This window comes from Dermochelys coriacea, chromosome 9 (genome assembly GCF_009764565.3).
Source record: "Dermochelys coriacea isolate rDerCor1 chromosome 9, rDerCor1.pri.v4, whole genome shotgun sequence".
Classification (NCBI taxonomy): Eukaryota; Metazoa; Chordata; order Testudines; family Dermochelyidae; genus Dermochelys; species Dermochelys coriacea.
Window position 1 is genome coordinate 54,705,817 of NC_050076.1, and position 27,037 is coordinate 54,732,853.

A 27,037-nucleotide genomic window follows, 5' to 3' on the forward strand; every position below is an offset into this window, starting at 1 on the left:
CCTTTTGAAACGGTAAGTAAAATACACAGGTATATGTACACTCTTTTCCCAATGTTGGTAATGCTGCAATCAGAAAAGGTCAGGAACAGAAATCTACTGTGCAAGAAAGATTGGATGTACCCTCCACCAGAGATGCCAGTTACTGTACCCTTAATCTCCTTGTTTTCCAGGGCGTTAGTCCTATGCTAGTTAGAAATGTCAGTTAAAGTTTTTGTTTTTCAGATGTTGATACTACAGATAAATAATTGAAATATGAGCTCTTTAACTTGTTCTTTGTCCCCTCTATAAACTCAATTTTAGAAAGAATGGGTAATTACACACGCTGTAATCTGTAAAACATTTTATTTATTAAGCAATATGAGTGCACAGGTGTCCATATTAAACATAGAGGAAAAAGAGATGGCTGCTGCCGAAGATGCTTCCATTCTAAATTAGACAGTGCTTCAGATATACAAAGCATTAGATGGTTTGTTAAAATCATGCAAATTTGTTTAACCCATTTTCCCTTTTGTTTTAAGGTTAATAGGTTTTTGTAGAAGCGTACTTTTAAGGAGTCCTTAGATACTGATGGATAGGCACACAAATGGAGCTGCCCTATGGAGGTATGATTTCTAAAGCGCACAATGCATCACGCACGAGTTGCTCTATGTAGACCCTGCTGGTGCGGACTAAGAGTTCCTTAGTGCATTTTAACACAGTACCATTTCAAACAGTAATACATGAATACAATACATTTAATTGCACTAGGGAACTCTTAATGTTCACCAGCAGCAAATCAGTTAGTGCACTTTAGAAATCACACACTGGCAGTGTCCATTGCTGCACCATGTAGACGTAACCTAAACGTACTCTAGGATGTCATAGATACTAAGGTCAGAAGGGAACATTCTGATCATCTAGTCCGACCTCCTGCACAACGCAGGCCAGTATCTTAAATGAAAAAAATTTATCCAGACCTTCCCTCCACAACTCTTAGTTATCATTGTTCGTTTTGGTAACATTTGGCACAATGAGACATATTAAGTATTACATTGTAAAGGTTTGTGTGTCTGATCAAATTTTTGTGCCGTTGTTACCTTAATTATGACATTCTTACATCATTTGATTACGTTAACTGGTGTTTTTTATAGTTTGTCGTTTTCAGTTTTGCAAATTTGAGCTTCATTAGAACAGTGAAAAGGTTTCCTTTTCCATCTTGTCTTATATAGCAAATTAAACCTTTCCTGGACTAATTTTTGACTGATGGTCAGCAAGATTTTAAAGTTTAAGCAACCAGTTTTCCTGTAGCCTGTTGCTGTATTTTTCACACTATTATTTGTAGAGGATGATTCTTTGCTTAAAAAAAGAAAAAAAAAATTGAAAACTTCTCTAGCCAAACCTTCCAGGCTTGTCATTTCTTCCCTTTGAATATAAAAAAGGTATTAACAAGGTTTGTAGGTAAAGAACATAAATGGATTTTAATCAGGTCAGAGGATGATCTTTGTTTTTTCCAAACAAATGCTTAAGGACTTGTTTGAAAAAAGAAATAATCACCACTCGTCAATGTGCAGCTACAGTCAAAACTAACAATGTTAGGAACCATTAGGAAAAGGATAGATAATACCATAAATATCATAATGCCACTATATAAATCGATGGTATACCCACACCTTGAATGCTGCATGCAGTTCTGGTCCCCCCATCTCAAAAAAGATATATTAGAAATGGAAAAGGAATGGGGAAGGGCAGCAAAAAGGGTATGGAACAGCTTCCATATGAGGACAGATTAAAAAGACAGGGACCATTTAGCTAGGAAAAGTGATGACTAAGGGGGGATATGATAGAGGTCTATGAAATCATGAATGGTTGAAGAAAGTGAATAAGGAAGTGATATTTACTCCTTCTTCAAATAACACTAGAATCCCAAGCCACTCAATGAAATCAATAGGCAGCAAGTTTAAAATAAACAAAAGGAAGTACTTTACATAACGCATGGTCAAGCTGAGGAACTCATTGTCGGGGGATGTTGTGAAGGCCAAAAGTGTAACTGGGTTTAAAAAAAAAAACTAGATAAGTTCATAGAGGATAGGTCCATCAGTGGCTGTTTAGGGATGAAACCCTGTGCTCTGGGAGTCTCCATGCCTCGCTGCCAGATGCTGGGACTAGATGATGGGATGGATCAGCTGATTGCAGCCCTGTTCTGTTAATTCCCTGGGAAGCATCTGGCATAGGCCCCTCTCAGACAAGATACTGAGCTAGATAGACCAATGGTCTGACCCAATATTGCCATTCTTATGTTATGTTCAGGCATGAGTAATCCAACAATAACAGCCTAGTGTGTTTCAGAGTAGCAGCCCAGTTAGTCTGTATTCGCAAAAAGAAAAGGAGTACTTGTGGCACCTTAGAGACTAATAAATTTATTTGAGCATAAGGTTTCGTGAGCATCCGATGAAGTGAGCTGTAGCTCACGAAAGCTTATGCTCAAATAAATTTGTTAGTCTCTAAGGTGCCACAAGTACTCCTTTTCTTTTTGCGAACCTAGTGTGTGCATGTGCTAGTGGAGGAAATACCTTGGTAGATGAACAGATTTCGAAATGAACATACGATCTGATGCAAAAGTAGACTGACAATAGAACTTTTTAAAAAGGGCCTGCATGGATAAAAGTGATTTATTTTAAAAAAGTAAACACCCATTAGATAAGAAATCTCACTTGTCCCATCACCAAAGGGCGGGGGAGAGGGGAGAATACCCGTGAAACTTTCTTTGAGAAACCCAAGGCAGATCTGATTGAGTGGGATGCTGTTCCAATCCCTAGCCACTTTGCCCCTTCATGAAATAGGCCTAGAGATGATGAGCCAGAAGCAAAACTGAATGGATCAATGCTAAACATAATACCTTTTCAGAGGTTGACTGGGGGCTTTCCTGTCCCAAAGGTAGGCTTGTACCCCGCCCCATATAACCTATGACCTATTGAGTCATGAATGTGACAAGTTAATTGTTCCCTCTACAAAGACTGTAAAATCATAGCCCAGTCCTTCTTTATCACTATTCATTTCTCTTTTCAGTTAGTTTTGGGGAACATTGTTCATTGTGCAAAGACCATATGGCCCTTCATAGAATATCAGGGTTGGAAGGGTCTTCAGGAGGTCATCTAGTCCAACCCCCTGCTCAAAGCAGGACAAATCCCCAACTAAATTATCCCAGACAGGGCTTTGTCAAGCCTGACCTTAAAAACTTCTAAGGAAAGAAATTCCACCACCTCCCTAGGTAACGCATTCCACCCTCCTAGTGAAAAAGTTTTTCCTAATATCCAACCTAAACCTCCCCCACTGCAACTTGAGACCATTACTCCTTGTTCTGTCATCTGCTACCACTGAACAGTCTAGATCCATCCTCCTGGGAACCCATTTTCAGGTAGTAGAAAGCAGCTATCAAATCCCCCCTCATTCTTCTCTTCCACAGACTAAACAATCCCAGTTCCCTCAGCCTCTCTTCATAAGTCATGTGTTCCAGTCCCCTAATCATTTTTGTTGCCTTCCGCTGGACACTTTCCAATTTTTTCACATCCTTCTTGTAATGAGGGGCCCAAAACTGGACACAGTACTCCAGCTGAGGCCTCACCAATGTCGAATAGAGGGGAACGATCACGTCCCTCGATCTGCTGGCAATGCCCCTACTTATACATCTCAAAATGCCATTGGCCTTCTTGGCAACAAGGGCACACTGTTGACTCATATCCAGCTTCTTGTCCACTGTAACCCCTAGATCCTTTTCTGCAGAACTGCTGCCTAGCTGTTCTGTCCCTAGTCTGTAGCATGGGATTCTTCCGACCTAAGTGCAGGACTCTGTACTTGTTCTTGTTGAACCTCGTCAGATTTCTTTGGCGCAATCCCCTAATTTGTTTAGGGCCCTCTGTATCCTATCCCTACCCTCCAGCGTATCTACCTCTCCTCCCAGTTTAGTGTCATCTGCATTGCTGAGGGTGCAATCCACACCATCCTCCAGATCATTAATGAAGATATGGAACAAAACCGGCCGAGGACCGACTCTTGGGGCACTCCACTTGATACTGGCTGCCAACTAGACATGGAACCATTGATCGCTACCTGTTGAGCCCGACAATCTAGCCATCTTTCTGTCCACCTTATAGTCCATTCATCCAGCCCATACTACTTTAACTTGCTGGCAAGAATACTGTGGGAGACCATGACAAAAGCTTTGCTAAAGTCAAGGAACAACACGTCCACTGCTTTCCCCTCATCCACAGAGCCAGTTATCTCATCATAGAAGGCAATTAGATTAGTCAGGCATGACTTGCCCTTGGTGAATCCATGCTGACTGTTCCTGATCACTTTCCTCTCCTCTAAGTACTTCAGAATTGATTCCTTGAGGACCTGCTCCATGACTTTTCTAGGGACTGAGGTGAGGCTGACTGGCCTGTAGTTCCCAGGATCCTCCTCCTTCTCTTTTTTAAAGATGGGCACAACATTAGCCTTTTTCCAGTCATCTGGGACCTCCCGCGATCACCATGAGTTTTCAAAGATAATGGCCAATGGGTCTGCAATCACATCCGCCAACTCCTTTAGCACTCTCAGATGCAGTGCATCCAGCCCCATGGTCTTGTGCTCGTCCAGCTTTTCTAAATAATCCCAAACCATTTTTCTCCACAGAGGGCTGGTCACCTCTTTCCCATGCTGTGCTGCCCAGTGCAGTAGTCTGGGAGCTGACCTTGTTCGTGAAGACAGAGGCAAAAAAAGCATTGAATACATTAGCTTTTTCCACATCCTCTGTCACTATGTTGCTTCCCTCATTCAGTAGGGGGCCCAACACTTTCCTTGACTTTCTTCTTGTTGCTAACATACCTGCTAACATACCCTTCTTGTTACTCTTAACATCTCTTGCTAGCTGCAACTCCAGGTGTGATTTGGTCTTCCTGATTTCACTCCTGCATGCCCAAGCAATATTTTTATACTCTTCCCTGGTCATTTGTCCAATCTTCCACTTCTCGTAAGCTTCTTTTTTGTGTTTAAGATCAGCAAGGATTTCACTGTTAAGCCAAGCTGGTCGCCCTTCAGCAATTGGCAATGATCTCAGAGGTTGCAGCTTTTAGTGTGACATGAATAGACAAGGGTATGACTACTTGCAATTTTTGTAGTTTTACTCTTGGAATAACAGAGGCCAGCTATAGAATTTAGGTTAGTTGTAGAATCTCCTGTTGTTTTTTTTTTTTCTTTTTAAATGGGGGGGGGGGAGGAATTGTTTGGGGTGCGTCTCCACAACAAAGAGGAATTTTCTGAATCCAATTCTCTTTATCTCAGATCCTCCTCCTTTCTGCTTCACTCTTTCAGACCCAGTTCTTCCTCACAAGCAGCCCTTCTGAAAGAGTTCCAGCCCTCCCTTTGCTTCTCTGATACCAGTTGGAAGAAGATTTATCCCACTTCATGAAGCTTAAATCCAGATCTGTGGATGGCCCAGTTCATAGAATTAGTTCAAGGGATAATCATTCACAGTAGTTTTACCTTGGTCTGACTGCCCTGTTTCAGGTTCACTCAGTATTGTCCATTTAGCAAAAAGGCTGCAAACTCTATATCTTTTGTGTGTTTTCAAGATTGTTACACCAGCTTACTTTAGGGTAGGGTAGCTTCTATTCAGCAATATTCAAAGATATTCAATCAGAGTAGCACAGGTTGCTTTGGTCGGAAAGGCTGTTCTCAAGATTGCATCTGCAAAACCACAATGGGGTCATCATTGTTTCCCATTACCAGTCATTCCTGATTACTTGTGAGGTTAAGTGAGTTTAGTAGAAGTGTTCTAATCTTCTTCTTAATTTAAACCCACCTTCTCCACTGACAGTTTGTATTTTCAGTATGTCAGTTGTCTTCTCTTAGGCATCCTAGTTCCTGTTATCTTTCCACTTGCAACATGGTTCCTTGGGAAGTTTTGCTGACTGAGGTGGGAAAGGAGCATAGTCTTCTATAGGAAGTAATTGGTACTTTATCACCTTCTTCTTATTGTTGAGTGGAGTTGGATTAGCATCATCTAAGTGTATTTCAGGAGGAAGAAAAGACTGGGAAGTCAATTCTCCGGGGGGGGGGGGGGTTGTCCTTAGTTAACTGCCCCTTATTTGCTTTCTCCTTTTTTGTAATGTGACTCAGGTTTCTTCAGTTGCTTTAGGGGTTTGCAGCTTAGATGCAGAAATTAACTGTTGTCACTTTGAGTATCTGCCATCTTGAAATCAGTCCTGGGGGTGCATATAGATTGTTTAACATCACAGAAACAACATCTATTGTGTCCATTACAATAAACCATGGCTTGGGTTCTGGGTACTTACAATTTTATCTCAATGGAAACTTTTCTTGGATTTTTTCCCCCTCATTTATTCTGGGCTTCACTACTGAAGCTAATTCTTAATATCAGTTATCATAGTTTCTCTCACCTCTTTAATAACAATGATAGAGCATTGACAAGAGTCTAAAGGATTTTCTCTGCAATAGTTGGAAATGTATTTTTTGGTGCAGATTCTGGGGCCCCCTAAAAATTAACTTGTTTGCAAAGAAGGGGGCACATAAAAGTTCTATTCTGCCATGATATAAATAACGAAAGTGCCCAGAGGTTTTGGTCACGATCAAGGCCCTTTTGTGTTAGATTCCATATAAACAGAGAGAGTCATGTGTCTGCTCCAATGGTCTGTCCTCTTAAAATCTTTAGGGAAGAAGACTTGTGTTTGAAATAGAGAAAAATTGAAGAGACTTATGTGGTTTTTTTTTTTTTTAAACTTATTATAGGAGGCTGGTGAAATTGCTGGGAACCGAAGCCTGGTCTCTGAAGTGGGTGGTAGATCTGTATCCTGTGTCTCTGACAGTTGGTTGAAATCTCTGTAGTTAGGCCTGTGAGGTGGTTTTACCATTGCCCCAAAGATAATCCGTACTGCACATGTTTGTGACTAACATTGCTACAATCCTGGAATCTTAAAATTATACCTGCCGCAAAAAAGGGATATTCTTGTTCATAACAAGGTCCAGAGGTCCATCTCTTCTCAATGCATCTTGCTCCTCTGAGAAACTTACTAGTTTTTCATGTGCCTCTTCAGACAGGCAGACCAGCTCTTCCCTGCTGCAAAGCAAATAAAATAAACTACAATTGGCTTAATATCTCCAGGCTCTTGGGTCTGCCATTATTGGCAGGGGGGATTCCTCTCCTCCCTGTAGTTACTACGACTTTGCTCCCATACTTACGCATCGTGAAGTGCACCTTGGTAGAGAACTGTAAGAGAGGGAAAGCCAAAAGCTGGCTCATCCACCTCCCTGCTGACTTAGTGCCTGGGTGGAGATCTGTGGAGACCCAGGAGCCTTGCAACTGCTCAGGCTGGGGCAGGGTTTCCTGCAGCTTCCTTCCCTCAAGCAGGAGAGCTATTGGGAAGAGGTGGCAGCAGCAGCACTTGAGCAGTAAAATCCTTTAGGCCCAGCCAGTTGCTTCCCCACCATGCCATGGATGGTGGCAGAGAATGAAGGAAACCTTCAAAGGCCCAGGGAAGCTCTCTGCTCATGCAACCCTGACTGACCACAGCTGCTGCAGTAGCAGGGAAGTACTGACAGGGATTCAGAGCGGACAGAGGAAGGAGATTCTAGTATGGAGCCCTTCCTTCATTGTGTAGCATCCCCCTCTGCCCACTGTTGCAGTGACCCAGAAGTGTCAACAAAGGAGACTTCATGACATCAGGCATTCTTCAAGGTCTCCTATCTCCATATCCCCATTCCGTAGTCTCTCAGATGCTTCCTTCACTTTGCTTTTGGAGTACAACATAACCAGTACAGGTCCTTGCACTTTGATTTAGCAACAGTACCACTAGTGTTTTTACAAAAATGCTTTTGTGTAAATAGAAAAGCAGTACTTGTGGCACCTTAGAGACTAACAAATTTATTAGAGCATAAGCTTTCGTGAGCTACAGCTCACTTCATCGGATGCATTTGGTGGAAAAAACAGAGGAGAGATTTATATACACACACAGAGAACAAGAAACAATGGGTTTATCATACACACTGTAAGGAGAGTGATCACTTAAGATAAGCCATCACCAGCAGCAGGGGGGGGAAAGAAGGAAAACCTTTCATGGTGACAAGCAAGGTAGACTAATTCCAGCAGTTAACAAGAATATCAGAGGAGCAGTGGGGGGTGGGGTGGGGGGGAGAAATACCATGGGGAAATAGTTTTACTTTGTGTAATGACTCATCCATTCCCAGTCTCTATTCAAGCCTAAGTTAATTGTATCCAGTTTGCAAATTAATTCCAATTCAGCAGTCTCTCATTGGAGTCTGTTTTTGAAGCTTTTTTGTTGAAGGATAGCCACTCTTAGGTCTGTAATTGAGTGACCAGAGAGATTGAAGTGTTCTCCAACTGGTTTTTGAATGTTATAATTGTTGACGTCTGATTTGTGCCCATTCATTCTTTTATGTAGAGACTGTCCAGTTTGACCAATGTACATGGCAGAGGGGCATTGCTGGCACATGATGGCATATATCACATTGGTAGATGCGCAGGTGAACAAGCCTCTGATAGTGTGGCTGATGTGATTAGGCCCTATGATGGTATCCCCTGAATAGATATGTGGACAGAGTTGGCAACGGGCTTTGTTGCAAGGATAGGTTCCTGGGTTAGTGGTTCTGTTGTGTAGTTGCTGGAGAGTATTTGCTTCAGATTGGGGGGCTGTCTGTAAGCAAGGAGTGGCCTGTCTCCCAAGATCTGTGAGAGTGATGGGTCATCCTTCAGTATAGGTTGTAGATCCTTGATGATGCGTTGGAGAGGTTTTAGTTGGGGGCTGAAGGTGATGGCTAGTGGCGTTCTGTTATTTTCTTTGTTGGGCCTGTCCTGTAGCAGGTGACTTCTGGGTACTCTTCTGGCTCTGTCAATCTGTTTCTTCACTTCAGCAGGTGGGTATTGTAGTTGTAGGAATGCATGATAGAGATCTTGTAGGTGTTTTTCTCTGTCTGAGGGGTTGGAGCAAATGCGGTTATATCGTAGAGCTTGGCTGTAGACAATGGATCGAGTGGTATGATCTGGATGAAAGCTAGAGGCATGTAGGTAGGAATAGCGGTCAGTAGGTTTCCGATATAGGGTGGTGTTTATGTGACCATCACTTATTAGCACCATAGTATCCAGGAAGTGGATCTCTTGTGTGGACTGGTCCAGGCTGAGGTTGATGGTGGGATGGAAATTGTTGAAATCATGGTAGAATTCCTCAAGAGCTTCTTTTCCATGGGTCCAGATGATGAAGATGTCATCAATGTAGCGCAAGTAGAGTAGGGGCATTAGGGAACGAGAGCTGAGGAAGCGTTGTTCTAAGTCAGCCATAAAAATGTTGGCATACTGTGGGGCCATGCGAGTGCCCATTGCAGTGCCGCTGATTTGAAGGTATACATTGTCCCCAAATGTGAAATAGTTATGGATGAGGGCAAAGTCACAAAGTTCAGCCACCAGGTTAGCCGTGACAGTATCGGGGATACTGTTCCTGACGGCTTGTTGTCCATCTTTGTGTGGAATGTTGGTGTAGAGGGCTTCTACATCCATAGTGGTTAGAATGGTGTTTTTAGGAAGATCACCAATGGACTGTAGTTTCCTTAGGAAGTCGGTGGTGTCTCGAAGATAGCTGGGAGTGCTGGTAACGAAGGGCCTGAGGAGGGAGTCTACATAGCCAGAAAATCCTGCTGTCAGGGTGCCAATGCCTGAGATGATGGGGCGTCCAGGATTTCCAGGTTAATGGATCTTGGGTAGCAGAATACCCCAGGTCGGGGTTCTAGGGGTGTGTCTGTGCGGATTTGTTCTTGTGCTTTTTCAGGGAGTTTCTTGAGCAAATGCTGTAGTTTCTTTTGGTAACTCTCAGTGGGATCAGAGGGTAATGGCTGGTAGAAAGTGGTGTTGGAGAGCTGCCTAGTAGCCTCTTGTTCATACTCCGACCTATTCATGATGACTCTCAGGCAGGACAAGGTCTATATCTTCCCTTTCCTGGTTGACAACCTCATCCAGAGTCAGCATCATAGATGATGACACCCAGATGACAAGGATACTGCAGAACCATCATTTTGTGATAAATTGAGAAATCAATTACCACCACCTCAGCAGATTCTCCATCTCGGAGTGGAGATAGAGACAGTCCTGTAGACAGTTTTCTTATTACAGGGAAGAAAAGAAAAGCTGAGGAATCCTATCAAAACACTCAACCTCTCAAGGGAAATTACCCCATTTATATGCTTCAGTCTCTTCTGGGATCATTTTTCTCCTATGTAGATATTCTGAATGGGCCTGTGCTCACATGAAGTTGATACAAAGCTTCCTCTTATCCTTCCCTCCACTAGCTCTGATTCACTGCTCAATGAAGGTCTTTCTCCCAGGAGGTTTCTGAGTCATTGAGATGATGGATGAGTCCAAGCAGATTCAAAGCTGGCTTCCCAAAAGGCAAACCTGTCTGGACAGTTATCTCCACATATGTCAGGCTGGAAGGATGTGGCACTCTCCCAGGATCAAGGATTGTCTAACACATCTTGTCCAAATATAAACTGGTGAGAGCTCAGGGCACTCGATGATATGGTTTCAAGGTTCTGCTCCCTTATCTGGACTCCCCTCAAGCTGATCATAACAGACAACACCTAAACCAAGTCATATGTCAACAGGCAAGGGCTACAGTACTCTAAAGAGAAAAGGAGTACTTGTGGCACCTTAGAGACTAACAAATTTATTAGAGCATAAGCTTTCGTGAGCTACAGCTCACTTCATCGGATGCATTTGGTGGAAAAAACAGAGGAGAGATTTATATACACACACACACAGAGAACATGAAACAATGGGTTTATCATACACACTGTAAGGAGAGTGATCACTTAAGATAAGCCATCACCAACAGCAGGGGGGGGAAAGGAGGAAAACCTTTCATGGTGACAAGCAGGTAGGCTAATTCCAGCAGTTAACAAGAATATCAGAGGAACAGTGGGGGGTGGGGTGGGAGGGAGAAATACCATGGGGAAATAGTTTTACTTTGTGTAATGACTCATCCATTCCCAGTCTCTATTCAAGCCTAAGTTAATTGTATCCAGTTTGCAAATTAATTCCAATTCAGCAGTCTCTCGTTGGAGTCTGGTTTTGAAGCTTTTTTGTTGAAGGATAGCCACTCTTAGGTCTGTGATCGAGTGACCAGAGAGATTGAAGTGTTCTCCAACTGGTTTTTGAATGTTATAATTCTTGACGTCTGATTTGTGTCCACAGACGTCAAGAATTATAACATTCAAAAACCAGTTGGAGAACACTTCAATCTCTCTGGTCACTCGATCACAGACCTAAGAGTGGCTATCCTTCAACAAAAAAGCTTCAAAACCAGACTCCAACGAGAGACTGCTGAATTGGAATTAATTTGCAAACTGGATACAATTAACTTAGGCTTGAATAGAGACTGGGAATGGATGAGTCATTACACAAAGTAAAACTATTTCCCCATGGTATTTCTCCCTCCCACCCCACCCCCCACTGTTCCTCTGATATTCTTGTTAACTGCTGGAATTAGCCTACCTGCTTGTCACCATGAAAGGTTTTCCTCCTTCCCCCCCTGCTGTTGGTGATGGCTTATCTTAAGTGATCACTCTCCTTACAGTGTGTATGATAAACCCATTGTTTCATGTTCTCTGTGTGTGTGTGTATATAAATCTCTCCTCTGTTTTTTCCACCAAATGCATCCGATGAAGTGAGCTGTAGCTCACGAAAGCTTATGCTCTAATAAATTTGTTAGTCTCTAAGGTGCCACAAGTACTCCTTTTCTTTTTGCGAATACAGACTAACACGGCTGCTACTCTGAAACCAGTACTCTAAAGAGCTCATCTCCTGATGACTTTGGCAGAGCTGAATCTGTGGTCAGTCTATGAATATGACTGACTGACTGGCTCAGCTGCAAAAAGTGAGGTCATTCAGAATGGAAACTGGACCCAGAGGCATTTAATCTCCTGGTAAAGGAATTTGGTCTCACAGTGATGTATCTGTTTGTCTCCAGTGTGAATTACAAGGTTTCAGTGGTGTTCGCTCACTAGTAGGATCATAAAGTTAAGGCAAAAGACGTCCTATTGCAAAGGTGGCCAAAGAGACACTTACGTCTTCCTCTTGTTATCAGAATGCTATTGAAGATGAGTGCTCCTTCTTGCCTGGTATTCCTTGTAACACTGTTCTGGCTAAGGAGGTCTTGTTTCTCTGGCCTTGACATGACACAAAGATCTTTCTTGTGCTTTTCCTCTAGAAGGGATATAAGGGCCAGTTATGCATTATATTCCAGATGGTCTGTGTCTAGCTGCTGTGTTCTTGAACAGAGAGCCTGTTAAAATAGAGGTAATCTACACTTTTAGCTCCCAGAATTACATCTACTTACTCAGCATATTCAAGGGCCTAGTTGAGATTTACCCACTGGTTCCAGGACAAGGGTCTCACCCCTCACATTTGTATTGGTGTCACAGATTCTCAAATTTCTTCAAGATGGATATAGGCTAGGCCTGGTGATTTGGAGGCTCAAAGGTTACATTGCTGCTTTATCTATTATCCTTGGTGCACCAAATAAGAGGTGAATTTAATCTTAACCCAGATATCCGGCGTTTTTTGAGAGCAATCTTTTTTTCTTCCTCCTGCTGAAGTGCACAGAATTCCTCCATGGGAACTTACTCTCCATTGGTTTTCAATATCATTACTGGCTCTCCATTTTGACAGTATTTCATTACTTTCCAATTTTTAAAGTGGCCTATTTGATAGACACTCTGCGAGCTGAAGTGATTTAGGAGCTCTTTCCCTAGAACCTCACTACTGCACCTTCCATAAAGATAAAGTGGTACTCAGAACCAACCTTGTCTTAATACCAGAGATTAACTCCAGGTTCCATAGAGCACAGAACATTTTTCTTTCCTCCTCCGGCCCAGCTCAGTTTCTCTCCAGTGTGGCAAATTACCGATTATGATGAGTCCAGCGCTTCCTCTTCTTGGGGGGAGAGGGGTTCCTGCCCCTGGACTAAGGTATTTACTGACCCACTAGTAACCTAGAGAAGGTTAGTGGAGAGGGAGGGACCCCAGCGGCCCTAGGAATAGTGGTAAACCACTTGAACTAGTGCTTCCTTCCCCTGGGCTACTTCCCTCTCCTGCTCTTCAGCTTGTGGGGCTTCCTGCTCTCTCGCTCTCTCTGAACAAGCCAGGTGTCTCTTTACCTTGGTCTTCTAGCCAGCCACGGCACTTCTCCAAACTGCTCTCTGCTCCAACGCCATCCCCTGGCTGATTGAAGCAGGGGTTTTTTATCAGGTGACTTCCTTCAGATGCTCTAATTGGCTTCAGGTGCTTTTAATTAATCTATAGAAACCTTTCTTACCTCTACGGTGAATAAGGCTTCTGCTTATCCTGGGACTTGCGTATCTCTCCTGTATCACTCTCCTGCTGCCTCCTGGCCATGCTGTATCACATATCCTCGCCCCCTGCTCAACACCATGGGGTTGGGCTGCTTGGGACGAGAGACAATGCTTTCATGACGAGCCATCTGCGTTGCCGTGTTGGCTTCTGGCCTTATGCTGTACTCGGAAGTTAAAGGGTTGCAGAGATAGGAACCGTCTAGTCACTCTTGCATTCTTCTCCTTGTTTCTGTGCATCCGCTGGAGCGGGGCATGGTCTGTCATCAGGGTAAATCGCTGCCCCAGTAGGTAGTAGCAGAGAGTTTCCATGGCCCATTTTATCACCAGACATTCCTTTTCAACAACGGCGTACTTTTGTTCCCTGGGGAGGAGCTTCCGGTTGAGGTACAGGATCGGGTGTTCCTTCTCCCCTACCATCTGCGAAAGGACAGCTCCTAGCCCTACTTCCAAGGCATCTGTTTATAGGACAAATTCTTTCTTGAAGTCTGGGGCTATGAGTACTGGATGGCAACAAAGGGCTGTCCTTAAACCTGCGAATGCTCCTTCTGCTGCATCAGACCATTTTACTATCTCGGGGCCCTGAGCCTTTATCAGGTATGTCAGTGGCCCTGCTCTTGTGGCAAAACGAAGGATGAATCTCCAGTAGTACCCTACTAACCCGAGAAATGCTCTGACCTGCTTTTTACAGACTGGCTGAGGCCAATCTTGTATTGCCTCCACTTTGTTCCATTGGGATTTTACCAAGCCTCTCCCTACTACATACCCGAGGTATCTCGCCTCAGCTGGTCCTATCACACACTTGAGAGGGTTGGCAGGGAGGCCAGCTTTCTGCAGGGCATCTAGTACCGTTTCTACTTTCCCTAGGTGCGTTTCCCAGTCAGGGCTATGGATGACTATATAGGCGTCTAAATAGGCGGACGCATACCTGGCGTGGGGTCACAGCAATTTATCCATAAGTCGCTGGAATGTTGCAGGGGCCCCAGGGAGTCCAAAAGGGATGACAGTGTATTGGAACAGGCCATCAGGTGTAGAGAAAGCAGTCTTCTCCTTGGCGTTCTTGGCCAGGGGTATTTCCCATTATCCTTTGGTCAGGTCCAGAGTGGTTAGGTATCGGGCCTTGCCTAACTGATCAACTAGCTCGTCGACACATGGTATCAGATAGGCATCAAATTGAGATACTTCATTCAACTTCCGGAAGTTGTTGCAAAATCTCAGGGTGCCGTCAGGCTTGGGTACTAGGACAATAGGGCTGGATCACTGGCTGTGGGATTCTTCAATAACCCCAAGTTCCAACATCTTCTTCACTTCTGTCCTAATTTCCTCTCTCTTAGCTTCTGGTATCCAGTACGGTCTTATCATCACCCTTATTCCGGGCCTGGTGGTGATATGATGTTGGACCAGTGTCGTACGGCCCAGCTGTGTACAGAACACATCTTGGTTCCGTTGGATCATATCAATGACCTCTGTTCGTTGTTCTGGGGCTAATTCGGGGGATATCCTCACCTGCTCCTGTGGGTCGTCCGTCTGAGGTGGAGTTCTCTGAATGACCCGGCATGTCTCTCGGTCATGCCAGGGCTTCAGTAAGTTTGCGTGGTAGATCTGCTCTGGTCTTTGGCGATCTGGTTGTCTGACTTTATAGTCGGCTTCCCCAGTGGCTTCCACTATCTCGTATGGCCCATGCCAGCTGGCCAGGAGTTTGCTTTCCGCTGTCGGCACTAGCACCATCACCCGTTCTCCCAGCTGAAATTTCTGTACTTTCGCCCGGCGGTTATCATATGTCCGCTGGGTCTCTTGTGCTTTGTCCAAATGTTCTCATACTATAGGGGTTACTCGAGTTATTCGCTCTCTCATCTGTGTCACGTGCTCAATGACATTCTTTCCTGGGTTGGGTTGTTCTTCCAAGTTCTCCTTGGCGATATCTAATATTCTGCGTGGATGGCATCCGTACAGTAGCTCATAGGGAGAGACACAAATGGACGCCTGGGGGACTTCCTGTATTGCAAACATTAGGTATGGTAGAAGGGTATCCCAGTCTCTTCCGTCCTATGCTACCACCTTCCGGATCATACCTTTAAGGTATGCGGTTAAACCACTCTACCAGTCCATCTGTTTGTGGATGGTAGACTGAGGTCCGTATGGCATGGATGCAGAGCAGGGTACATAAGTCCTTCATTAATTTCAACATGAAAGGGGTTCCTTGGTCAGTCAGGATCTCCTTAGGGATGCCCACTCTGGCAAAAACCTGAAGTAGTTCTTTTGCTGTTGCCTTGGATGTGGGGTTTCTTAAAGGAATGGCTTCTGGATACTGTGTGGCGTAGTCAAGGATGACTAATACGTTTCAGTGGCCCCATGCTGATCTTTTCAGTGGGCCCACTAGGACCATGGCTATCCTTTCAAAAGGGACTTCAATAATAGGCAAAGGTACTAATGGGGCCCGCAAATGAGGTCGGGGGCTATGCAACTGGCATTCTAGGCAGGAGGTACAATAGCGTTGGACCTCCGTGTGTATTCCTGGCCAATAAAATCTTCTTAGGACTCTATCAAGTGTCTTGTCTACTCCTAGATGTCCCCCAAACAAATGACTGTGAGCTAACTCTAATACTGTCCTTGTGTGTTTCCGTGGGACTAAAAGCTGCTCTACTTCTTCTGCTCAAATTTGCACTATTCGGTACAACAGATCACGTTTGATCACATAATACGGCTTTGGGCCTTTGGTCTTTCCTTTCACGGGTACGCCATTTACTTCCACTACCTCCTCCCTCACATTCACATATAGCAGGTCATTGGCTTGGTCCTGCCCGAAATTCTCACGTGCGGTACCGATTTGACCTAACTCCATGGGACCTATTTCTTCTCTGCCCGTTGGGTAGCTCCTACTTGGGCTAGGAACTGCCTCAGTGCTCACTGGCCTGAATTGTCTCCTGGCCTCCTGAATGGGTTCGCTTATCAGCAAGGGAGGCTTTCTGGTTCTCTGCTAGAATCCTGGTCCCTAGCCTTTTATCTGCCCTCTTTTCCCGCCTAGACTTTTGGGGTTTCCCAGGGAATGAAAATAGCTCTGGGGCAAATTCAGCAAAAATTGGGGTGAGGCTATCTGTAGGTGCCTCCGTCTCAGCCCAGGGGTTGCTACCCTCCCCTGGGTCTACTGGGGGGAGTAAGTTCTCTAACCCGGGGAAGTCCCTACCAATTAAGACTGGGTAGGGGAGCCTAGGGACCACTCCTGTAGTTACCCTGGTAATGTTTCCCCGGATCTCAATCCGTAGTAGGATTGTGGGGTAGAAATTTACGGTGCCATGAATGCACATTACCCCTGTGGTTTTGGCCTGGGTTAGTTGATCTTGACCCACCCACTTCCCCGAGACCAGTGTGAGAGCACTCCCGGAATCTACTAATGCTGTGGTTGCAATACCATTCATCTTTACTGACCTTGTATAACCATGTGAGGTAATTGTGACCCCTACCAGGCCGATTAGGCCACATTGTTCCCCAGGATCCCCCAGATTGCACTGCATAGGCTCTTCCCTGTTGGGGCATTGGGCTGCTATATGCCCCAGTTCTTCACACTCGTAACACCAACTCCTTATCCCGGTTGCCACCCTCTGCTTGGGGCTATTTGGTCGGACCCCCAGCCCTCTCTTCCCAACCCCCCAGGTCCCTTCTTGGCCTCGGGCCATTCCTCAGTAGTTATGGTTCTTCTGTAGTTCTCGACAATCCGGGGCCTTGGGTTTGGGGCTGTCTTCCTGGTTTGCCGTGTCTCACCCCGTGGGGTCTGGAACTGTTCCCGGGCTGCCAGCTGTCTTTCCATGAGGGAGACCAACTCATCGTAGGTAGAGGGGTCATTCTGGCCAACCCAAGCCCGAAGGCCTGGTGGTAGCCCCCTCATATACCGGTCCAGTACCAGGAGCGCCATCATTTTTTCAGAGCTGAGGGCCTCAGGGCACAGCCATTTCCGTGTCAGGTGGATCAGGTCAAACAATTGCGATCAGGGTGTCTTGTCCTCTGTATACTGCCATTCATGAAACCGCTGGGCTCGCAACGCTGTGGTTACTCTTGATCTGGACAGGATCTCTGCCTTTAGCTGGGGGTAATCCTCCGCAGTCTCTGCAGCCATATCGTAGTAGACCTTCTGGGTCTCTCCACGCAGGAACGGGACGAGGATACCAGACCACTGATCTTGGGGCCAGGCCTCCCGTAGGGCTGTTCTCTCAAATGCCAGGAGGTACGCCTCTACATCATCCTTCCGTGTCATTTTCTGTAGACAGTGGCTGGCCCGTATAGTCCCGGGTTCCGTCGCAATTGTGGTTCTGCTTCATAAGGACCTTCATCTGGTTTGCCAGCTCCTGTAACAAAGCTCGGTCCTGGGCAGCCTGATTCATCAACAGCCGATTAGTCTCCTGCTGCACCCGAGTTGCCTCCTGTTGGGCGGTTGCTTGGATTCGGGTAGTCTCCTGTTGGGCCACAGTGGCTTGTATTAGGGTCTTGACCACGTTCTCCATCTTGGGGATGGGATGGTTTTGGTTAACCCTGTTTTAAATCCCCAGTGCAGAGATCCCACCTCTGACACCACCAGAGGGCGTGTGGCACTTTGGATGTCTGCAGAGCTCTCAAAGTATGTATTCACTGCACAGTTCAGTTCAAAAAGACAAAGCACAAAGAAAGCATTTATCAACTAGTGTCATAGGGAAATAAGTCAGCCATCTGAAAATGGGAGATTGAGAAGATTGTATCCCAGGAAGTATATGAGTCAAAAGTGTACAAGTAACTCCATCTCCAAAAATGAGAGCTCCTTCCTTCAGAACTGTGCCAGCTTCATGAGCAGAAAGATCATGTGCCTTTATAAGACAAATCTGTAAAGCAATCACCTGTTCATACCATATTCAAATTCTACAAGCTGAACATCCAGTAATCATCTGATGCTGCCTTCAGTAGACAGGTGCCTACACGCTGTAGTGTCCCTGCTACTATTTGGAAAGAGGACCTATACGTGAAGGATTTCCAGCATGATGCAAACAGTCCATGTTGGACAGCTGACAAGTTACAAACCTATAAACTGTGATTGACTTCCTTTTTAACTTATCTGTTTGGCTTGGACAAGTACTACCTGTGTTCATTTGACATCTATTTCAGCCTGCCACAAACCAGTTGAAGGCAATCTAGTGTCTTGGCTCTTCTCAGGTTCAGGCAGGGCTTGTTAGAGGGGAGAACATGTTGAGAAAAGTTAAGGGCTTGTGGCACATGAAGTAGCAAAAGGGCAGGAGCTTGATTGTGTGGAGTTTTGTTAAAGGTTATAAGGTTTCAGTGCATGTGGTGCTCTGCAACTGTTAGTTCCCAGTGTGCCACTAAAATGATTTGAGTTTATAGGGTAGTACTTTCAAAAGTGAATGTTTGTTTTTTTTTTTATGCAAAAATGTTTGAGCTTAAGTCAGTATCTTTGTAGTCTTAAAAGTACACATAGCTACATTATAAAAAGTAAACTGAAATGTGGTCTTATCCTCCCAGGATCCTGTTTCTTCACTAGTGTTCATGATATCTCAGTTTCCCAGTTGAGCACCTCGTCTGGTATACTCGCTAGACTGCTATGAAGGAAACCAGCTGCTGATCCCCAGGTGTTTTAAGTCTTGAGCCTGAATGGAGCTCATCCACTTGCCCTAGTTTGGGGCATCCTAGACACATTCTTGAAATATTTCGGAAATGCATCCGATGAAGTGAGCTGTAGCTCACGAAAGCTTATGCTCTAATAAATTTGTTAGTCTCTAAGGTGCCACAAGTACTCCTTTTATTCTTGAAATACAAATCCACTTTCTAGCACCCCCTCCTTGGAGCTGGAACCTGCTGCCCAGCTGCCTGGCCCCTGGGATCAGTGCTGACTCCTCAGGCTACCCCATAGCGTAAACACCCCCTCTCCCAGAACTCCACCCCAAGGTGTGAACCTTCTGGGTTGCCATTTAACTCTCTCAGGAGACTTGTGGTAAGTGCAAAGCATAAATCACAGACATTTAGCACAAGAGTCTAACACCATTGCTTTTTTACTTAACAGATAAAGCCCAAGATAGTACAGATCACACAGCACACAACAAACATCTTAAACACAATACCCCTCACTAGCTCACCCTTCCCTTGGAAGTCATCGGAGGACCATCTGTGTTCAGGTAGGTATGCAGAGTCCCCTGGCTCATCAGGCTGCTACATGTTCGGTTGCTTCTCCTTTGTCCTCAGCTGGAGAAAAATGGCTGAGTACCCCAGATTGATCCCCTTTTATAACTTTCCAGTTTCCTCTGTCAGTTGACTCTCTCGTCAGCCTTGAAAGGTGACCAGAGACCCTACTGGTTAACCTCGTTGCCAAGGCAACCAGTCCCCTGAGAAACCAGTTCTTCTGGGTAGGAGCTATCTTATTGTCTGTTATTTCTTTTCAATGGGAGAGCCCTTTAACAAGAGGTTTATTGCTCATTCCTTTGCCACTAGCCTTCGGAATTTCAGTCTAACATGGAGGCAAGCAGATAATTGTGTGAGAGATCATAAATTGTTCAGACAGATTCCCTAAACCTGGGGCAGGCAAACTTTTTGGCCTGAGGGCCACATCGGGTTTTGGAAATTGTATGGCTGTGCCTCCCCAAACAGCCAGGCGTGGCCCTCCCCCCCGGACTCCTGCACCACCCAACCCCCCCGTTCCCTGACACCCCCTCTCCCGGACCCTTGCCCTGCCCCCCACCGCCCCATCCAACCCCTCCTCTCATTCCTGACTGCCCCCCTGGGGCCCCTGCCCCATCCAACCACCCCTTCTTCCTATCCCCTGACTGTCCCTGGGACCCCTGCCCCGACTGCCCCCCAGCCCATCTAACACCCCCTTCTTGCTGACTGCCCTCCCCCCGGGACCCCTGCCCCCATTCAACCCCCTGTTCCCCGCCCTCTGACCGCCCCAACCCCTATCCACACCCGTGCCCCCTCCCCCCGCTTCCTGCCCCCCTACTGCGCTGCCTGGAGCACCGGTGGCTGGCGGTGCTACAGCCGTGCCACCACGCAGCACAGAGCACCGGGTCAGGCCGGGCTCTGCAGCTGCACTGCCCCAGGAGCTCACAGCCCTGCCACCTAGAGTACTGCGCCAGTGGCGCAATGAGCTGAGGCTGTGGGGGAGGGGGAACAGCGGGGGAGGGGCTGGGGGCTAGCCTCACAGTGGCGGAGATTCACAGTTCCCTGCAGGGATCCCCATACACTCTCTCTCTCTCTCTCTCTCTCACACACACAAAATGTGCGGCGCTGGTGCATTCGGCTCTGTGAATACGGCCCCTGCCTAAGGACACTGCAGCACACGCTGCGTGTGTGGGAGCCGACTTGCTCTTACCTGCTGTCATGGGCAGTGGGTGAAGCTGCCACTTGGGGAGGCTAGCTCCCCAGCTCACCTCTTCTGCCTGTGGCCCCACCCTCTTCCCACTGTATCCCTCCTCTCGTCCCTCCCCTACCCTGCTCACCCCCTTCAAACCAAGTCCCTGAACCCAAATGAAGCAAATGACATTTGAAAAAAAACACTCTTCTGCAGTTTCTTTCTAAAGAAAATGAAGCATGTTTTCCACTGCATGCCAGACGGTGGACTGGACATGCAAAAGGTACCGAATTAAAAGCTCTAAATTTGGGAATAAAAAATGTCAGTGACAGGTTTTTTTTATATGCCCTGAAGTTTGTCCGAGATTTATTTGCAAAAATTTTGTAGTAAGGGTGAGTCAGCTGTCTTGCTGAATACAACATCAAATATTATGGAATACATGTTGCAGCTCTTCTGTTTTACATTTACTGATTTTATATTTTAAATGTACTCTTAAACCTTCATAAAGTAATCATTCCAGATTACTACATATTTAACTCACTGAAACAGACATTATTTTAAATTAATCAGTCACAGAGATTGTGTTTATAACAATGTTCATTTCTTTTAGAAAAAGGGAACACTAATTTATTTTGTGTGATCTCCGTAACAATAGACATGTTTATGAAATTTCACCAACTTTAAAAAATATGTTTCCAAAGATTTTAGGCATAACGAAGTATTTTATATCTTACTAGGTACTGATTTTGCTGGAGGGTTCTCTTAAAACTAGATCATCAGATAGTCAGAAGTAAAGAAAGGGAAACTTTGTCCAGCTATCTGGAAGGAAAGGGGTGTTGTCCCTTTAAACGGCTTTCTTCAGTGGGGGCGGTGCGTGTGAAGGGAGAAAGGGGTAGACAGAAAGGAAAGGAAGACTTTGAAAGCAGTTTTTTTTTTTACTATAGTAATTAAAATGTGTATTTTAGATAAGGGTGGTCTTTTGAAGGATTTATTTAAAAACCTGTCTGAAGATCCAAGCATTTAAGGCTTACAATGATTGTGCATTTAAAAATCTATGCAAGGATTTTTTAGAGATGTGATTTTATAATCTTCACAAACTCACTAATGAAATATTTTTAAAGCAAATTTTACACTAAGGTCCTGTAGACTGACGTATTCTGAGTAAATATTACAGTAATGCACAACTGTTTTTGTCAGTAAATTCAGAAACTGACAGTATATGCCTGGGGCTTGGCAAATGCCTGTTAAATGGTTTCATTGCCACTTGAATGGTTCTTTAACAGCGTAAATGTTGTGCTAATAGGTCTGGCAGGCTGGAAGGCTTTTTCACTTTTAAGTTACATGGGGTATGTCTTCACTACCCGCCAGATCGGCGGACAGCGATCAATCCAGTGGGGATCGATTTATCGCTTCTAGTCTAGATGCGATAAATAGACTCCCGAGCACTCTCCTGTCAACTGCTGTACTCGGGCGAGAGGCGCAGGCAAAGTCGACGGGGGAGCGGCAGCAGTCGACTCACTGCGGTGAAGATGCCACAGTAAGTCGATCTAAGTACGTCGGTCCGTGGCTCTGCACAGCACAGCAGTCTCTCCCCTTCCCCCCCACCTAGACACCTGCAGCAGCAGCCGGCTTTGCCTGCCTACCAATTCCACATTGATGGTTCTGTGATCCCTCAGAGTTCTCCCTCCTCAGCTACCTCAGCAGCATCTTCAGTAGCTCTGTGAGTTCTCCATGCTGAGAAATATCAAAGATTTCTGGAGCTGGTGCACTGCCTACACTGGCACTTTACAGCACTGAAACTTGCAGTGCTCAGGGGGGTGTTTTTTCACACCCCTGAGCGAGAAAGTTGCAGCACTGTAAAGTGCCAGTATAGACAAGTTCTTAAATTCAAAGTTGCAACTTGACACATGAATTCAGTGTCATAGTCTTGGAGAATGTGGTCTCTTAATAGCACTGCCCATAAACAGAGGCTTTGATACAAGATATTCGACATATGATTTCAATCACAGAATTGCCCTATGTCTCAAGAAGAGGAAGTTAAGATCACTATAAGGAGTTACCATAGTTCAGCCTCAGTGTAAAGATTCCCCACAATGCTAGCACTACAGGTGCTGGGCGGCATCCTGCCAAATGTTATAAGAACATAATACTCTATGCCAAAGGAAGAAAAAGAGCTAGGCGCTGAAGAACTCTGTGTGTGCTGTTGTGAGTTCTATCCAATGTACAGCACAACTGATGCAGGACAATTGTAGAACTTCACTATATATAATTCTGGATCCTCCAGGGGCCCAAATAGACACTATCAAAATTGTTCTTTATTACATGAATGTCAGGACATTCAAAGCAGGATAGCTGTGGGAGCTTCTAGGTACTTGGAATTCTTGAAAATCAGGCTACTTATTTTGGTTCCTAAATATGGATTTACGACCCCAATTATATCACCATTTTTTAATGTCTTGGCCAGTATAACTAATGGAAAAAATAGCGATTAAAATGAATTATAATAACTGCAACAGGGTAATTGCTTTATTTCTATCCCTTTATCCTTTTGGCCATGAGTCATTCTTCCAAAGAAACTTTGGAAGTAGTGGACCAGATTCTTTTGAGCTACAACTGGTGTAAATCCAGAATAATTACATTGACTCGCATGTAGTTCCTCTATATTGTCGTCAGTGTAACTCGGAGTAGGATTTGGTTTTGTGCTCCTATTGTTTGTCCTGAATGTGTTGCATTTATATAATTTTGTTTTCCTGCAGAAACAGGTTGACTTATAGAAAACAAGGAAATAATATTGATAAGAATACACAATACGGATGCTGGAACTGTTTCACAAGATAAGATTTGGATTTCCGTATATACTTGAATGGGAGTCAATCATCCTTTGGGAGCCCTACCCCAAAATTATAATGTTCTTTCTGAGCTGAAAGGAAACAGTGGAACATACCGTAGTTTTTCAGTGAGCCATTGTTGGATTTAATGATGGAGAGAGGAAGGGCATTGACAAAGCAATATACTGTCTGCAACAGTATTACTGTGAAGAGATGGATGAATTCATTGTCACTGTAAGAGTTTTTTCTAAACAGGCTTAACTTGTTCTGTACAGCCAATTTAAACTTCTTTCTGACCTGGAACACTAGATTATTGCAACGTAACTTCTAATTTTAAAATACCCAAAAACTAGTTATGTGAGTGCAGGGTCATTTCCTCTTTCTGTGAAGCCAAGCTTACAGGTTTTAAAATTAAAACATAAAATTCAATAATCTCTTTCCTCACAATGTAGTACTTCTGGGCTCAACTGTAGCGGGAGTGAAATTGGTAATTAAAGTTGCCTATGCATTATTCTGAGATCTCATTTCCAGTGGCCTATAACTTCCTGTAACTTAAGTTTTGGCCTGGAATTTTCCAAGCCTAGTCTCTCCTGGAGGGTGCATTTTTCTGGAAAGTGTGTGCAAAAAGAAAGGTTCAGCTATTCATAAGAACAAATTTTAACAGTCTCAGTCTGGTAAATGAGAGTGCTGTATTGCTTCTGTAACTCCGGCCATGTCTATGCAACAGACTTCAGTCGACTTAAGCTGTTTTAATTACATCGGTTGTGCATGTCCACACAACTCCTTGTGTCGGCAGAGTGTCCACAGTCTGTGCCCTTGCGTTGATAAAGAGAGCATAGCATTGTGGGTAGCTATCTTACTGTGCAACTCACCACCTTCTGCCACTGGGAGATCTGGGAGCAGATTGCAGTGCACCATGGGGGCATGCTCACTGTCCCATCATTCCATGGACTTCTGACCTTGTTTTGTGCTGTTTTTGAACAGCTTCTGTAAACTGTACTCCCTCCATCTCTGCCTGAAAGCATGGATCCTGAACTGCTGGCCATTCTGGTGATCAGCAATATGGAAACAATGCAGCTGGTCCTGCAGTGTGTCATGAGCTGTGGAACAAAGTGAATATGTGGGGCCTGCCCCGCTGTGGGCAATGGAAAGAAATAATTCAAAATCGCTGCTGGCATTCACACAGCAGCTGCACACAGTGAACTGTCAGTATTGGGCTCAGGAAATGAGCACGGAGTGGTGGGATCGGAACTTGATGCAGGTTTGAGATGACGAGTGATGACTGCAGAAGTTTTGGATATATAAAGTCACCTTCCTGGAACTGTGTGTGCTGCTTACCCCAGCAATGCTCACAAGGACACCAGAATGAGGGCAGCCCTCACAGTTATGGAAAAGCGAGTGGCGATCGCTGTGTGGAAGCTGGCAACTCCAGACTGCTACTGATCAGTTGCGAATCAGTTTGGAGTTGGAAAGTCCACCATAGGGGTTGTCAGATTTCAGAGTAGCAGCCGTGTTAGTCTGTATCTGCAAAAAGAAAAGGAGTACTTGTGGCACCTTAGAGACTAACAAATTTATTTGAGCATAAGCTTTCGTGAGCTACAGCTCACTTCATTGGATGCATTCAGTGGAAAATACAGTGGGGAGATTTATATACACACACAGAGAACATGAAACAATAGGTGTGTACATTGTAACATACATACTGTAACGAGAGTGATCAGGTAAGGTGAGCTATTTCCAACAGGAGAGCCGGGGGGGGGGGGGGGAAGCGGGAACCTTTTGGAGTGATAATCAAGGTGGGCCATTTCCAGCAGTTGACAAGAATGTCTGAGGAACAGCGGGGGGGGGGGGAGGGGAAGGGAAGGGGGGAAATAAACATGGGGCAATAGTTCTACTTTGTGTAATGACCCATCCACTCCCAGTCTTTATTCAAGCCTAAATTAATTGTATCCAGCTTGCAAATTAATTCCAATTCAGCAGTCTCTTGTTGGAGTCTGTTTTTTGAAGTTTTTTTTGTTGAAGAATAGCCACTCTCAGGTCTGTAATCGAGTGACCAAAGAGATTGAAGTGTTCTCCGGCTTGTTTTTGAATGTTATAATTCTTGAAGTTTGATGTGTCCATTTATTCTTTTACGTAGAGACTGTCCGGTTTGACCAATGTACATGGCAGAGGGGCATTGCTGGCACATGATGGAATATATCACATTGGTAGATGTGCAGGTGAACAAGCCTCTGATAGTGTAGCTGATGTGATTAGGCCCTATGATGGTGTCCCCTGAATAGATATGTGGACAGAGTTGGCAACGGGCTTTGTTGCAAGGATAGGTTCCTGGGTTAGTGGTTCTGGTGTGTGGTTGCTGGTGAGTATTTGCTTCAGGTTGGGGGGCTGTCTGTAAGCAAGGAGTGGCCTGTCTCCCAAGATCTGTGAGTGGTGGGTCATCCTTCAGGATAGGTTGTGGATCCTTGATGATGCGTTGGAGAGGTTTTAGTTGGGGGCTGAAGGTGATGGCTAGTGGCATTCTGTTATTTTCTTTATTGGACTTGTCCTGTAGTAGGTAACTTCTGGGTACTCTTCTGGCTCTGTCAATCTGTTTCTTCACTTCAGCAGGTGGATATTGTAGTTGTAAGAACGCTGGATAGAGATCTTGTAGGTGTTTGTCTCTGTCTGAGGGGTTGGAGCAAATGCGGTTATATCGTAGAGCTTGATTGTAGACAATGGATCGTGTGGTGTGGTCTGGATGAAAGCTAGAGGCATGTAGGTAAGCATAGCGGTCAGTAGGTTTCCGATATAGGGTGGTGTTTATGTGACCATCGCTTATTAGCACCATAGCGTCCAGGAAGTGGATCTCTTGTATGGACTGGTCCAGGCTGAGGTTGATGGTGGGATGGAAATTGTTGAAATCATGGTGGAATTCCTCAGTCGTTTCTTTTCCATGGGTTCAGATGATGATGATGTCATCAATGTAGCGCAAGCAGAGTAGGGGCATTAGGAGACGAGAGCTGAGGAAGCGTTGTTCTAAGTCAGCCATAAAAATGTTGGCATACTGTGGGGCCATGCGGGTACCCATAGCAGTGCCGCTGATTTGAAGGTATACATTGTCCCCAAATGTGAAATAGTTATGTGTGTAGAGCCATTAATGGCCTCCTGCTATGAAGGACTGTGACTTTTTGAGTAATGTGCAGGAAATACTTGATGGCTTTGCAGCACTGGGATTCCCTAACTGTAGCGGGGCGAAAGAAGGCACGCATATCCCAATTTTGTCCCTAGACCATCTTGCGATGGCGTAAATCAATCATAAGAGCTACTTCTCCATGATTTTGCAGGCACTGGTGGATCATTGGGGTGCTTCACTAACCTCAATGTGGATTGGTCAAGGAAGATTCATGATGCATGCATCTTTAGGAACATTGGACTGTATAGAAAGCTGCATGCTGAGACTTTCTTTCAAGATCAGAAGATTCCAATGGGGGATGTGGAAATGCCATAGTGATCCTGGGAGACCT

The 27,037-nt window shown here is 45.0% G+C and overlaps 1 protein-coding gene across 4 annotated transcripts in view; it reads left to right on the top strand.

Moving 5' to 3' along the window:
* Positions 1-27,037, top strand: part of RYK (receptor like tyrosine kinase) — a 149,621-nt gene that overhangs the window by 84,286 nt on the left and 38,298 nt on the right. The window lies entirely within an intron of this gene.